Genomic DNA, 16,750 nt, shown 5'->3' with positions numbered 1-16,750 from the left:
CCTATCATACTCATTTTTACATTTATTAATTACTTTCGTACATTTGTTTCTATATTTAGTATATGTAAGCCTTTTTACCATATTCTTCGGATCGTTACTCCATATTATAAATAACTTATCCCTTTCTATAATCATATTTTTTAGGTTAGTATTTATCCAATTTTTATTGTTTCTATTACTTTCGTTTTCTTTGATAGTAATGGTTTTAGTACAGTCTTTATATATATTTGCAAATATATCGATAAAAGAAGTGTATAACTCTATAGGACATTCAATATTTAATAAGTTAGAAAAGTTAGTATTTTGCAGTCTTTCTTTCACCATACGATTATCAATAATTCGGCGGGTAGTAGTGGCTGGGGGCGCGGGCGGGGCGGCGACGCGCGGGGGGCGGGTTGCGCCGCGAGCGGCCGCGGCCGGGGTCATCGCCCGGCCGCGGCCGCCCGCGCTCGCGCTTGCCGGAGTTTGTTTCCATTGAAGGACAGCTGAGATAAAGTAGTGATCAGAAATTTTATGTTTTATAACTGCAGAATTAATTAAAGCGCTTGGTATTCGAACATATATATGATCTAAACAGGATTCAACCAATTTACCAGCGACAATTTCTCTCCGTGTGACATCATTAATACACTTAGTAAATCCGTATTCAGCTAATAGTTGTTCATAATATAATACATCTTTGTCTTGCTTATTAAGAATATTTATATTTATATCTCCACAAAATATTACGTTACTATTTTTTGGCAATTTACGTAAAAGGTTACTGAATTCTAAATGAAATTCCTGTATTCTATTTTCGTTAAAATATCTAGGCGGTCTGTATATGGATATTAAGTAAAGTAGCTCGTTATTGTAATTGAGTGTAATGGCAACGCACTCCGCAGCTCGCATGGCGCCCGCGCCCCCGAGCGCCGCGGCCGCGCGCGCGCCCAGGCCCTCGCGCGAGTACACGAGTATGCCACCACCACTACGCCCTTTACGTGTAAATACATTGACATTAAATCCCGTTATATGATATAATGATAACAAATCATAACTTATATTAGGTTCAGTAATGACTAGCACATCTATATGTTTTAAATGCTTACCCAGAGTAACTAATAGCTCGTTGAAATGCTTTTTAAGAGATCGAATATTAATATGAAATATACATAACCCATGTTTGTTAACCACTCTATTCATCCAGCAGTTGACAGTATCGGCACAAACATAGCTTAACGGTTCATCACTAATAGCATCCAATGTAAATAAATCCGTGAATTTTAAGCTTTAATTTAACACTTGATAAATCACTTTTACGTAATGATTCACTTTTTGTTAAGTAGACTGGTTATATCACTTTCGTTACGCACACAAATAGACTTGTCTCCATCGGATTTTTTAACTAATATCTTGCCGCTCGACACCCAGATGTACTTGTAGGCGCCGCGCAGCCGCTGCTTGGCGCTCCACAGCAGCGCGCGCGCGCCGCGCGTCAGGTCCTCGTTGATGTACACCTTGCTGTCGGCTGATCCGCTGGTTATGCTGCTGCTGGTGACGTCTCTCAAGCTGCGACGTTTCGAGAGCCAACTGTCACGGGCCTCGGTACCTGCGGACTTGAAGCCCACAATGATGGACGCCGGCTTGCCGCCTGTCTTCGCGGGCGCGCTACGCCTGGCCCACTCGATGTCAGCGCAGCTCGCGTCGATGGCGTCTCCGATCTTCGTGACAATCTCCTTCACGTTCTCATATGTATATTATAAACGTTATATATTATGAACGTTATACATTTTAATCGATATACCTATCAATTGAATTTATTCTTTTTGCACGTTATCCTTTACGAAATTATGTATTTAGTAATTACACTTTCAGTTTGTTATACACAGTGAACGTTATACTTAAAATTTATATAATATTTATTTATATATTTATACCATGTCAGTGTTATACTATTCGTTTTTATACCGTATTACTTACCCTATTAACAGCTATCTTAGACTAGTTAACACTAATATTATGCAAATGCATCTCAAAACCATTTCATAGTTTTCGCATATTATGATAGTAATATTACCATAAGAGTTTTGATCTATACGTGAGTGAGTCAGTCAATGTTAAAAATTAGGTTTTTTGGACATTAATATCTAAATAACCGTTTAAGAAACGCTTATGAAATTTAGAACACATTATGTATCTCGCTAGTGTCAATATATGAGCCAAATTTCATACGTTTATATTAAATAGTTTTTGATTTATGAGGGGGTCAAGAGTGTCTCTAAATGGTTCGTGTAATATTACACACGGTGCGGGTCGCCAGTTCTGTTTCTCGAACTTGGCTTGACACGCTACCGCGTGTCTAGATACCTAAAAACATATGTACAATACATAGTTCATAATGTTAAGCCATGCCTGTAAGAGATCGCTCTCAGCGATAAGGCCGCCTATAGTACATTAGTTCTAGTCTATCCCCCTTTATTCATAGAGAAGTTACAGAACGTTTTAACTAATAAACTGTTTTGTCCCTTTCCGACAAAGAACAATTTGTTCTTTGACAGAGAGGGACAAAACAGTTTATTAGTTAAAACGTCTTGTAACTTTTCTATGAATAAAGGGGGAATAAGTATATTTTTTGTATGTCTGATTTATGTGGTGTTCAATAAAGCAATATTCTATTCTATTCTATAATGGCATAACCAAATAAATTTATCTACCAGTGCGAGCGTGCCGTTATGGATCTTAACAATAGAATAAAATCTCGTTACCAACATCATATCATATCAGTGAAACCTCAATATTAACTATTTAGTACTCGTATAAGTTAATTTAACTTCAAATTAATACGTTCACGTCATACCCCCAATTTCGTTGGCACGCGAGGAGGAGTAAATACTTAATGCAGTAAAATTCTTATCAATTGCCTAAATTCGGTCATGAGTATTCCGAATGTGTGTCCAATATCCATGCCGATGCTTTTAGCATTTCAATTTGTATTTTTTTACCACCCATGCAGGGTTTAGCAAAAAATTCGAAACGATGGTTTATAAGCAAGGAGTATCTGTTTTAGAAATTACTATCTATGAATGGAACAATCAATAGAATAATTCAAAAATATCTCCAAAGTAAATCATTTTTAAATCCATATTTAAAAATGATTTTACTGTCAGTAAATACCTACGTAATATTTTTTCCCAAATATTTCTAGCACAATAAAAGGCCATCATGTTGATGAGTTTTATTCTGATTTATTTTTGAACCATTCTTCTTTTAGTATTTTTGTCTTTACAGATTTAAAAAAAATCCTTAATTTGGTGGCAAGTGCCAAATTTACGTAACGCCTTGAAAATAGACCCTTTATTTCTCCCGAGAGCTTCGCTAAGCCTTAAAAAGTTTTCCCGTGGGAATTTCGGGAATAGCCTATGTTCTTTCTCAGGGTCTAGACCATATGTATCTTCATTTCATTCAAATCCGTTCAGTTGTTTTGGCGTGAAAGAGTAACAGACAGACACAGTTACTTTCACATTTTTATAATTTTAAGTTAGGATTTATTAATTTTTTTTCATTTGCAAGTTATTAATTCAAGTTCAATATTCCACAATAAGTCAAATCAGTTCTAAAATAATAATATTCACTTAACAGCCACCCGGTCTTTGTAATCGAACAACCAATGTACGGATAATCCCTCGTTATTGAGAAAACGATTTCCTTCGAAGCCTTTTCTTCGGCACACATTGTAAAGCTTAACTTAACAAATAAAATGTTTACGTTATATTCCTTTGCACTTTTATATAGCGTGTTATTTACCGGAAAAATACTTGAAAGTCTTGAGGGAAATAATACTTGGAAGTTACTTCTCCTCTTCCCTTTAACCATTTACTACTCGCTGCTGCCTTACAGACCGTATGGATGTTTTTATGTTTAGTTTATCATAACTAATATTATAAATGCGAAAGTAACTGTGTCTGTCTGTCTGTCTTTCTGTCTGTCTGTCTGTCTGTCTGTCTGTTACTCTTTCACGCCAAAACTACTGAATGAATTTGGTATACATACGGTCTAGACCCTGGGAAAGAACATAGGCTACTTTTTATCCCGGAATTCCCACGAGAAAACTTTTTAAGGCGAAGCGAAGCGCGCGGGAACAGCTAGTAAAAATATATTTGCATTTCTGGAAGATTTCTCTATTGACTCTGTAGAATAATGGTTACACGAGCAATGAAACAGTTCCAGTGAGAAAGCACCAAATTACTGTTAAAAGGAAAGGTAAATAACGCCTACTGCAATATTAAATCACTTTTAACAAAGCATCACAGTATTACCAACTAACGATGATGTATTTAGTTCAAATTTTGAATTAAATGTTTGAAAAAATTGGGTCTTTTAGGGCGTCTTGCACAACAAAGTTAAATAAAATTAAATCCGAAATTATTGCTCTGACAGTATAATGTCAGAGCAAGAGACAAACTATTTAATTTTATTTAACTTCGTTGTGCAAGACGCGCTTAGTGTCGGTATTTTGTGAGGAACTTTTTCATTGCCCGTGAGTGTATTTTTAGAAGCTTACGCTTTTAAACCTTTTATGCATCGGGGTGGTACAATATTGCACGGAGACATACTGATTTCAGATAAGTAGTAAGTAATTGTTGATCGTTCACTAGTTTGTAGGTAAGATTCCATAGATGTAGACCCCAAAAACTTAGGCAGTATTTAACAGATTTTAACGCTGCCAAATGCCTACAAAATCTGTCAAATTTCGTTTAAACACTTGTTAAACAGTGTTTAAAGTTTTAAGTGGTAGCACAGTAAGCTCCTAAAATTTGATTCATACATAGTGAAAATCGCAAAATCATAAAAGGGGTGATTCGGTAAAGTTATGATGATAATTTCCAAAATATACTCTAATAAGCGGTATAATAGACCACTAGTTTCGTAGCATAAATATGCAGTATCTACCTTAGAGTTAAATTTGTCGGCTAGTTTCAAATTAAAGTTGTAAGTAATTTTCTCTGTAGACTTGTTGAAATTCACTTAAAAAGGTGAGTTTGTTTAATAATGAAAGAAGCGCGTCTCATTTTCGCTCTTCACTTCTTTTGTGTCACTACTTAAGTAGTGATCTTTGTTCTTTCTGTGATTTTTTATATTTTATCGAACATTAACAAAAAAGGTTCACTCGGATAAATAGATGAATTTAAGACTGTCATTATTGTAATATAAAGTACCTCTTTGTCATGTAAAATGAGGGAAAGGTGACATACGGGACGTTTTCAAGAGTCCGTTAAAAACCGTTAATATAATTAAAGAATAAATGCATTCAGTAGGTATGTTCGAATGACGTTTTTAATATGCCTTTTTATTTATATTAGTTAAGTTTACATGTTAAGAACTGGACAATATGATTTTGTTTGCGATAAAATGCCGTAAAAACGTCTATTTTACCTTAGTGGGAATTAATCCAGTTTTACAGTTGCTCAATGGTTTTAAAACTGTGTTTGTGACATGAGATAGTCAGCTCTGGTAGTCTTCGTAGTTTTGGATTTGGAATAAGTGGGTTGGACGTACGGATAGACTGACGTAGTGACGGACAGACAGATGGACAGGCCGAAATTACGAATGTAACTGGATTTTCGATTTTAACTTTCGGCTACCGAGCTATCAAAAGTAGCTGAGTATTTTGTTACTTATACTGGGTATTAAAGTGATATAATAAACTGAAAGGCGGTGACTCAGGTGGTCATTGCAAACTTTTGAAAGTAGTAGTTCAAATACATAAATATTTTGGAAAGTTTGCTAAAATAAGTTGGTTCCTCCATTTAAGGGCCCGTACAGGGTGACGTGCCGTGCCAATTTTGGGTTTTCAATGCTCTTCACACAGCACACGCAGTGACACGCACACATGTAAGTTTGCACAGTGGGTCGATAAACTTTTACTCGCCAACTTTATTGACAATTATGTTCAAGTACATTTTGGGTGATTTTAGGGTAAGTAGGTAAGTATAATTCTTACTTACACTGGTAGGCACCAGGAAAGAGTAGAAATTAAAAGGGGTGCCACTTTACTCTATACTCGGAACCCGATTAGCTTTCTCAAACAAATGTGGTATTTACTTGTAGAAAGGTAACTAAAAGTATTAAAGTGTAGATAATAAGTTTCGGGCATCCTCCAGCCAACTGAACCCCGACGACAAAGCAAAGTAAATACATAGTGTCGCAAAAGGGCTATACTAAGCCAAAAGGGGATGACTCAAGGGGTCATTCTGAACAACTTTTGTTCTACGAGATTTGCAAATTCGCGAAAAAAAATATTCGTTTTCCATGGTAAAAAGTCACATGTCCAACAAAGTTTCTATGAAAAAGGTTTTTTTTGTTAATTTCCAAAACTCGTAGAGCAAAAGTTCAGAATGACCCCCTGTCTTACTCCTTTTTACCCGACTGCCGAAGGAGGAGGGTAATGTTTTTTGATTGTATGTATGTATATATGTATGTTTGTCTGTTTCTTTGTTCCCTCCTGTAGCCTAAACGGCTTGATAGATTTTGATGTATGAGGTATTGTTAGAAGCGTATTGATGGCGCGATGGCTACAGGCTATGTGACGTTCCATTAAAATGTACATAGCGCCCTCTTGAGGACATAACGTGATGATCGAAAAAATAATAATTCAACTTTGCCGTGTAAGGTATCAAATGAAAGGACTTGATTTTCACATTACAAAAATATGCATATTGAAGGTATTTAAATAACAACACCAAAATTATTGAAATAAAAAATGATCATGAACTACCTACCGACGTAAAATTTCATAAAATAAAAACAACTAAAATGTTACAAATAAAAAAATACAATTATAAAAAACTAAAAACCTGACTGTACGCTAAAAACATGAAAACGAGTCCCAATGTTAATGGAAAGTATCGCAGGCGGGGACCAACTTGACCGCCACTCAAGGCCGTTTTCTAAGTAACATTCAGCTAAATGGTGAACCCTCTGCTGGTATAATTTGTTTATATACCGCTTTTTCAATACCTGTAAGTACATTTTTTGGCAGCATAATATTTTTACTTAATTTTAGGGTTTCGAACGTCAAAAGAAAAAAAGCAACCGTTATAGGATCTCTTTGTTGTCCGTCTGTCTGACTGACTGTCTGTCACCGCCCTTTTTCTCAGAAACGGGTAAAGATATCAAGCTTATATTTCGCATAGATGGGGAGTACCCCAAAAAAATATTATGGTACTCCCTGTCCCACACAAGTAAATTGGGGCTTATATTTTTTCCAGTTATTTTGATGTGTATCCTTTTTTTTTCTTTGTTGTTTTGTATAAGTATGTGTTTCTTTTCTTTAAATCTGTATTTTTTGTTGTTGTTGCTGTCTATGTGTCGAAAAAATGTATCTTTATCTTCAAATCACGCCATCTATCGTTTGTTTTTTTTGTGGCTACTGTCTATAGAAGAAATTCCGTCATTGACAATTTTACGTTACGAATTTATTTTTATTTATTTTATTTTTATTTTTACATTTTCGTGGAGAATCAACAGCATTTTGTTAATAAATAATTATTACTTATGAACACATAACAACTTGATGCCATTAACAGAATGAACTTAGTAAACCCAGTAAACCTAACACATCCAGAGGAAAAACAAAATCTCTTTCTCTCTCTCTGAAAAACATACTTAATAGCCCAAACTCGATGCTTTTAGCTATTAACATCTTTGAAATAAAATTGAGCCACCACCGTGTTACTGCCCTCATCAGATCCTCACGAGACCATACCTCAACCAGCACCAAGAGACTGTATTTTTGATCCCTAACCTAATGTTCGTGCGTATTGTCATCACTTAGATCCATTCGCTATATTCCTGCTAAATTATGTTGGTGTCATAAAAGTTGAAAAAGTGCAATGACAACCAATGTGCAGTGATTTTGTATCTGTACACGATAAGATCGCGAGCTGTCAGTGCTGCCTAAACCGACGTGACCCTTCTTTGGAGGCCAGCGGTCAACTGAGTCAAACGTCACTTGTGTTTATGATTTTATAACACAGAAAGCCGCCATAGATATTTGTATGAAGATTTGAGGGAAAAAAATTGCTCAAGTTTGGGATTAATTTACACAAAATAAGTGTGTGTTTATTAAAAAACAAGGTATTTAGCGCCTAGTCCAAGCCTTTAACTTTATAATATGATAAAAATCATATGAAAATTCTTTATAATTACGACACAGTTGTTACAATACGGGAGTGTGATTGACTGGTTTTTCTTGATATTCTGAAATTAATTTACAGTTATCCATAATCATTTACTTAAATTCGAATGATTCAGCACCTAGCTAGACTCTTCAACTACCTGTGTGATTTTTTTCAAGGCTGTAGAGCATCATTTACTACATAATTCTATGACAATGCCAACCCTCGATTCCCTATTGCAGACCCTTAAACAAACATGTTACTTTTAATTTGGGGAATTTTAATAAAAATTTGTAAGATGACTAACCCCATTGTTCATATTTGAATATGCTTAGATTAAATTGACCGCACATAATTATGTTGTTCTACAACCCATTTAAAGTACACTCGCGATCAATGAAAATGCTATGTCACTGGAAGTTTTTCATCGCGAGCGAGTGTATTAAAGAAATAAAATAAAATAAAATTAATATGTGGGGACATCTCACACACGGCCATCCGACCCCAAGCTAGGCAGAACCTGTGTTTTTCATATATCTAAACAAATATATAGATAGATACATAATAAATATAAATATCAACACCCAAGAATATCTGTCTTTAAACAAATATCTGCCCCAGCCGGGAATCGAACCCGGGACCTTCGGCATAGCAGTCAGGGTCACTAACGACTACACCACTCAGCCGTCGTATTATTTTCTTTGTTTATTCCGAGACCACAAGCTCTTCGTTAACATACCTACCCTACACATTTTGCAACTTTTGATCCGCACTAAAGCCACATATAGTTGTTAATGGGGATTTACAAAATGCATCGTCCATTTTACTGGTAAAATACTAAGTACACTGTTAATGTTAGTGAATATTTAATCTTAATATGCGTGGTTAATAAGTTAATAGTGCAGTCCTAGTGTGGGTTTTACAGTGTGTTTAGTAAATTTTATAATACATAAACCAGCACTATTAGAATTAACAATTTTGCTCATTATTGGTAAAGCAGCTTATTGTTTTAAGCTCTGCGTATTTAAAATTAGAAATTTATTATTATAATAAATCTATGTCGAATAGCTATTAATTGTAAATAATTAGGTACCGAATGGGGCATTTTACTGATGTACGATTTTTTTTAGTTAATTTATAATTTTTTGTTTAAAAAAACTATGTGCACTGTACTCTATCAAAAACGGCGTTACGAATTGCGAAATCGCGATTTATCACATGAGTTCAATTTAATGTACAGCGAAAAGCATGTGACATTGCTACTCACAACTGTCTGACTTTTAAAAAATCGGTGAGACGGCTCGCGATATATCACGTGAGTACAAATTTAATGCACAGGGAAAAGCGATGACTCGCTGATGAGTCACCTCTGACACCCATTCGAGAGTCGTGAGCTTGTGAGCATATTTTATATACCTATGTATTTTTTTTTGTTGTAAATATAATATCATCATAGCACCAAGCTGAGCTAGAACCCGTTTCTGCACCGGGAAGACGACCGAATGGCGTAGTGGTTAGTGACCCTGACTACTGAGCCGATAGTCCCGGGTTCGATTCCCGGCCGGGGCAGATATTTGTTTAAACACAGATATTTGTTCTCGGGTCTTGGATGTGCCCGTAAAATGGCAATAGGCCCGCCCCCTATTACATTGGAACTAACATACACTCTGGCGAAAAGTGGGTGCAGCAATGCACCTCTGCCTACCCCGCAAGGGAGTACATTAGTACAAGGCGTGAGTGCGTGTTTTTTTTTTATTTATTTATTTATTTATTTTTTGTTTTGTTTCCGTGTGTGTGTGAAATAAATGTATTTTCTTTCTTTCTTTGTTCTTTCTATCATGTAGTGTGTGAAAATTATCTTTATTTTCTTTCTACACTCACGGGCAAAGAAACAGTTTCACTTGCAAAATGTTGACACCCATAGAACAAAGCGGACTCGGGTCTACCCTAATGTTGAAACCTAACGGCCCAATTTTTTTAGAACAATTAATATGAATTTTAATAAAATATTCACGCTTTTTAGTTGGTAGTATACTGATTGTTAAATGTACTTAAATATTGCAGAAGGCGTCGTTAGTAACTTTTTCCGTTTATGAGTAACTTGGTGCTTTTCTCACTGGAACTTTTTCATTGCCCGTGAGAGTATTAGTAGCCTAAATGCACGTCTTAGGTCAAGTTTTTTGATCCGTGGTCAACTTTAACCATTAGTCAAGTCACTTGTCAAACATGACAGCTGCATACGAATTTTGTTGGATTTTAACTAATGGTAGCCATTTTTGACCAATGGTTGACTTAACTAGGGATCAAAAAACTGGCCCTTAATAATCGAAGGATCAACAGATAGCGCCGAGCGGCAGCTTCGCACAGTTATATTATCGCCAGCATTTTATAATACAAGTTGTCTAAAAGAGGTTATTGTTAGCGAAAAGGATTATCCCCAGTAAGCATTCTAAACAACGTTGTAAGTGAATAAAAGGAAAAAATGCTTTTAATTTAAATTTTATCATATTTACAGAGATTTTTTCATAAATTTATGCAAAGAACCAAAGTTGTTCAAAATGAACACCAATGAACACTCTTTTGTCTAACTACATACATTATTTATATTTAAGCAACGTAGGGTGGTTTTAAATCTGTAATCATTCTTCTAAAGCGGTTTTTATTCGCAAATATGATCTATTTTTCTTCAGATAAGTATTTTTTTCTTGTAAATACTGCAACAGGCAGCTTTGGTTTTCAAGCAATCGGAATTATTTATTTCATACTCATAATTTTACAGAATATGTAGAAAATAATTAATTGATAATCTTGATACCATAAACAGTAAGAAAACAAGTAGGCTTTAAAAAAAACATTAACCATCGCCAGCATTTACCTATGCACAAAAAGGTGGGAAGGCTATTTTTTATTATGAAATTGTACATCACTTTCAGGTTCGATTCCACCCTGGGTAATATATAATATATATAGTACATAGCATTATTAGTTACCTACCATTCTTTGTAATTATTCCATTCAATGATAGATTTAGTTTTAACATGAAAAAACTCTTTCCTAAAATCCGAAGTTTCTTAGTGGACGGGTTATTAAATATCGCTGTAGGTAAATAAATAAAATATATCCTACATAAAAGACACGACACAGAAATTATTTATGGAAATGGGGTGACAAAAGCGCAATCAATGAATGTAAAAAGCGGTAAGTAAATAAAATATTGCCTTTTTGTTGATGTTTAGAACTGAAATATGGGTATAGTATGAGACTTGGTTATTCACTATAAAAGGCATAATCATGAGGTAAAAAATGTCTGGTATACAATTAAATAATCTGAAGAAATCGCTTTCAATTTCTTACAGCGATGTAATTCAATTGGAACGTCTTAATATAATATATTTATATTCTACAAAAAAGGTCTTGTTTCAATTACTTGTAAATTTTTCTTTTCAATTCAGCTAACATGATAGTTATTAAATATGAGGAAAGATTTGTGGCATCGCTTTCAATCGCTGCCAAATCTGGCTCTTACCGCAAACGGCATAGAGCTTATTATGATACCCCTCGCATCCCATGGTAACTTAACCCTCCTTAAGCCCATGGTGTAAAAGAGTTTTCCTGCTCACAATAATATTTCTTTTCACAGATAGTTTTCACTTCAAGAAATGCAAAGTGATTCTTGAGGCAATATTCTCAGAAAGCAAGTTTGCATGTCAAAGAAAAACGAGCCATTGTACGCATTGCCCCATTACAAAACACAAAACCGAACCAAGAGGTTAGAACCACAATGAGGCTTGCAATTACAACACATGGAGGAAAGCAAGAAAACGGGGTGACATTTTTCGCTGGCATTAGAAGAAGGCTACAAGAAGGAGAAATAGTAAGAAAATGAATGTGTGAAAAATGACTGACCTTGAGTTTGTAGAAGTTGTGGATAGTTTCGACGCGGGGAGCGGGGTAGTCGCGAGCGCGGTCGCGGCCCACACAGCCACTCGGCGCGGCTGCTGGCGACTCACTGAGCGCGACTCGGCACTGTCTCTCGTGGTAGTGCCGCTATCGACCCCGGGGTTGCCCGCCAACACCCGACGGAATGCGCGCCCGATAACCCAAATAGGTTTACGGTGATCTGCATAAGCGGGTTGTGGCGAAATTGTGGTATAACCACCGGAACATACCCATTTTACCCCACAAATTTTTCACGAAAACTTTTGCCAAAAAAAACGAATTTCACTTTTTTTAGCTCCACAACTTTCACAATACCTCGCTCAACTACTTCACTGTCCTGAAACACATCTTGGACACACAAAAATGCCGTCTTTTCAGCGCTAAACGCTACGAGAAGCAGAAAAAGGCATACGTCAGAACAACGGGAGCTGAATTCCAACAAGTATATGCAAAGCGGGCCGTGGGTTGGCAACGCTGACCCCACTTGTGGCCCCCGCGCCCCGCGTCTCACCCCTGCCGAAAATTTAAAGAAACATCCAACTAAATAAGGACATACTACATTCATAGTCATTATAGCATGCTATTTGCTATATACAATTATATATGAGTGAGCGCGCATGCACAGCGTTATGAGGCAAGTAAATATAACGGCTAATGAGAATATGATTTAATAGCACCGCCCTGGGCTTATAAGCACCCTGGTTACCTTATGAGTCAGTAGTAGGAAATGTTGCAGTAGCATTAAGGCTTCAGTTTTCAACGTGGGTAGTTGTGGAAATAATTAGCACGGTGCGTGCAACTTCTAAGTAAAGTGCGACGCCGTAACGACGGAAAAGACTCATTATGTTTTTTTCGCTAAGTATAAAAGTTTAACTATTGGCATAAGTTTTAAAAACTGCATTCTTAAATGTTAGATATTCAAAGAGAAAAATAGCATGCTATGCTAGCATAAGTTATAATGCTCGACGATTTAGGTAGCATAGCATGGGTACTGCGACTACTGTGAGCCGAACTTTAATGATATCAATTCGATCGTCTACGGTTCAAATTAGGGGTAAGAAGAAACCAAATTGAATTTGCGAATTCTAGAGCTACTCACAATACCGATGAAACTGTCAAAAAATATAAATACTTGTATAATATATAATAATTTTATTTTCCTGAACAGTTTTACACATCTATTAAAAACGAAAACTAATATTATTTTATTGTAATAACAGATAGGAATTGCAGAAGTGATTAAAAAGTTTGATTAGATTTTTCCCTACATAAGGTTGAATAACCCTATAAGGTTTTCCCGCGGGCAACAGCTAGTTACAGAGAAAAACTAGGTCGGTAAAAAACCTACGTTTAGAGATAGGTACGACGATTAGAGATAAAGCTTTGTTATTGGATTTTTTTAAACCCTCAATCCCGTGTTCACTTACATTTTTATTTGGACTGGTCGAGGGATTTTTATTTCGAACGAATTCTATTCTAGTTTTACGGTGAATCAGCTAACATGTAGGTATTTGTTTAATACAAAAATAAAAGTTGAGAATTCCGCTCTTTATATATGAATACATTATTGACTATTTTCAATATCCTCGCATCATATTAATTAATAAGTGGAATTTAATAAAAACTCTGAACAATATAAATGTAAAAATAGGTATTTAATAAAAAAAAATTATAAAAAATTTAACCGAAAATTTTCGACACGGATTTTAAAACGTTCCCATTTAACCGCATCTTGTCCAGTTCTATGATTTGATTGGCCACTGGGGCATCCGATGTTACCTAATTGGTCAACTGACGTCATGACTTTAATTGTAATTGGTCGCCGGACAAAGGCACGTCACCCCGATATTTGCTACGAGTGAAACATACAGGGTGTTATGCAATGGACCAAAAAAATATTTAAGAGGTAGAGGAGGTAACTTTTAATCAGCTTTTCTTTAAACTACTTAAAAAAAACGTTCTAAAACTGTCAAATTTAAGAAATAAAAATGTAACAGAATTTTATACAATGATCTTTATCACCAAATTCCAAGAACACCCCGTATGCGTCGATCATTTCCGTGTTTCTGAATCCACGTATTTGCATGTTTCGAGATTATTACATTTATTTACGATGGTTACCTACTACTACCTACCGTTACTTAAATATGCACTAAATTATGTGTATCACAGTGAAAAATATAGATAATAAGTACTTATCGTCTAAATGTCACGAAGATACAGAAGTTATAATTTCTGAGAGTTTCCACCTCCGGTTATATTTTAACAGTGATTCATACTCGTATAACTAATCTACTGACTATCTGCTAAAATAAATTAGAATTTCGCAAATATAATGGTAGAGGTTCCTCTTATAAAAAATACAAATATTACAAACATGATATAGCCTACATTGTATTCCGTCTTAGTAGGATATGAGAGTGATTAAAGCGAGAGTGCTCTTGTCTACTGTGCACACTCCACCTTACAATCTTCTTGAGCTATAACACTCTCGGTGATGTAAACTTTCCAACAACAACAAAAACTACATTATAATTAACATAGATAAACATTTGTGACATATAACATCTTTCTATTTCGATCATGGGTTTAACAAACATAATTTTACTTACCAAACTACTACGCTGCTACGAGCTGCTACGACAATGCTACAGAGCACCGCTACGAATTTTCGTAGCACTTTCTTTTGTACCATAGAATAATATTTTTTATTCAAGTTACCTAATTATATTCTGTTATACCTAGTTCATCTAAATAGGTATCGTACAATAAGTAGGTATCGTACAAACAGACTGCGGTGGCGTAGGCAATTCCGATAAAGTGGACGCACTTGTGTGAATTTCTATACAAAGAATACTGAATGCGATGTGTCCGTTGCGTATGACACCGATAGCTGACCCCTTAGCATGAATTTTCGTCGTGAACGTGACGTGAAATTACTTGATGATGTTTGTATGGAAATTTTAGTTCTGCTACCGACCACCAGGGTCACTGTTCATATTTTCACACAAAATTACTCGATAAATTCTATTTCACGTTCACGATGAAGATTCATGCTAAGGGGACTGGACGCTTACCTGAAATGTCGAAGTCGTATTGGTTGTTTTACTCAATGTTATTCCTTGCACCTTGCTCACAGAAAACATGTTTTCAAATCGCACTTTAACTTCTAAGCTCAACTTCTCTATAAGTTTGTCCTTAATTAAGTTTACAGGTTTCCTGTCGGAAGAGTTAGTCGGAGGGTCGTTTACTGGAACCGAGTATACTGGAACCTTTTTTTTCACAACTATATAGGTACCTACCTACCTTAAAAGTATTGATTTATTTTTACAAGTAGCTATGTAGTCATAGTACTTAGGTAGGTAGTTAATAATACGTGAAATAAGAAAAAACTTATGTTTATCATCTTGAAAATCATGAATGTGAAAAAATATAATTGTACCTATTATTTACATTTGTGATTTAAATGGGACTGATTAATAAGTTTTGAATATACATATTATATAGATTTTTATCATATGCCCGAGTATATGTGTGATTGTTTTTTGTAGTAGGTAAGTAAATTAAAGTTCGTGGCTTCTCGTTACAGAAATTACATTATGTTCCTTGGTCAGAATCAGAATAGTCACGCTGATTGACGCACGATTTCAGTTTATTGTGTTTTGACTTGTGACGCAGGCAGGCTTGATGCAGTTCTGATTATACAGGATGTTGCAAAAAATCAAAAGGCTTCTCAGGAAGTAATTTTTTAATCTTCAAGTTTTGAAAATGCTTATCCGTAGTAATTTTATTGATAATATGTGACTTTTTTCTTTGTAGAACAGATTTTAATTTTCGTGGATTTTCAAAGGCCGTTTGAACAAAAAAAATAGTGTTTTAATAATAATACGAGTATATTCAGTGTTATAATACTGAAAGCCCATCGGTTTACAGTACCACATTTTTGAAACCCAGTATACATACCTACCTACTATACATCGGACAACCACATACGGCGTCGAATCCAGTGGACAGTCGTGTGAAGTTGACATCATGTCTGTCGAAAAATGTCGACAAATGACGCAACATACTATAATAAATAATAATAAAAAACGTTTATTAAAGAAAAGTTACAATTAGCCTTATAATATTACATTGTCAAATATTTTATTTGAAATAGGTTTTGTGAGGAAGAAGGACATCGTTATCCAAACTAGGGTAACCTGTATTTTGGGCACAATATCCTGTATCCCCTACATTTGGAAGTATCAGATTATTATAAGGCTAGTGAGCACTTGTTCCCAGACTAGATCAAATCTGTCTTCTGGGAGAAAGTTAGGTAACTATGATGTTTTACACAAATGAATTAGGCAGGTACTTACTAACAATATTGTAAGATACCGAAACTTATTATTTAAAGACACAGAGAAGGCATGCATTAGAGAAAAATAAAAATAGTTAAGAACAATAGGTATAAAGCAAACGATATGTTGGTGGATCATTATGTGTATATGTTACTGTAAAAGCCCGAACAACGGTAAATCCTAGGATTTACCAGTAAATCTTAGGATTTACCAACATGAGTTGGTAAATGTAAGGATTTGTGAAAATGGGTCATTTTTTTCGGGCTTTTACCATTAGAATTTGGTAAATGCTAGGTGTAACCACTGACACCT

General features: G+C 35.3%; 1 protein-coding gene across 1 annotated transcript in view; it reads right to left on the bottom strand.

The window, feature by feature from the left end:
- LOC105391703 (probable cationic amino acid transporter) overlaps nt 1-12,153 on the bottom strand; it is a 132,236-nt gene extending 120,083 nt beyond the window's left edge. The window contains exon 1 of the mRNA XM_048632939.1: nt 12,063-12,153. The gene's annotated coding sequence lies outside the window, so the exon portion shown is untranslated. The remainder of the gene's footprint in view (nt 1-12,062) is intronic.
- Between the last annotated feature and the right edge of the window lie 4,597 nt (nt 12,154-16,750).

Source organism: Plutella xylostella, chromosome Z (assembly GCF_932276165.1).
Source record: "Plutella xylostella chromosome Z, ilPluXylo3.1, whole genome shotgun sequence".
Classification (NCBI taxonomy): Eukaryota; Metazoa; Arthropoda; class Insecta; order Lepidoptera; family Plutellidae; genus Plutella; species Plutella xylostella.
Note: the sequence above shows the minus strand (reverse complement) of the source record. Positions and strands in the feature narration are given on the sequence as shown.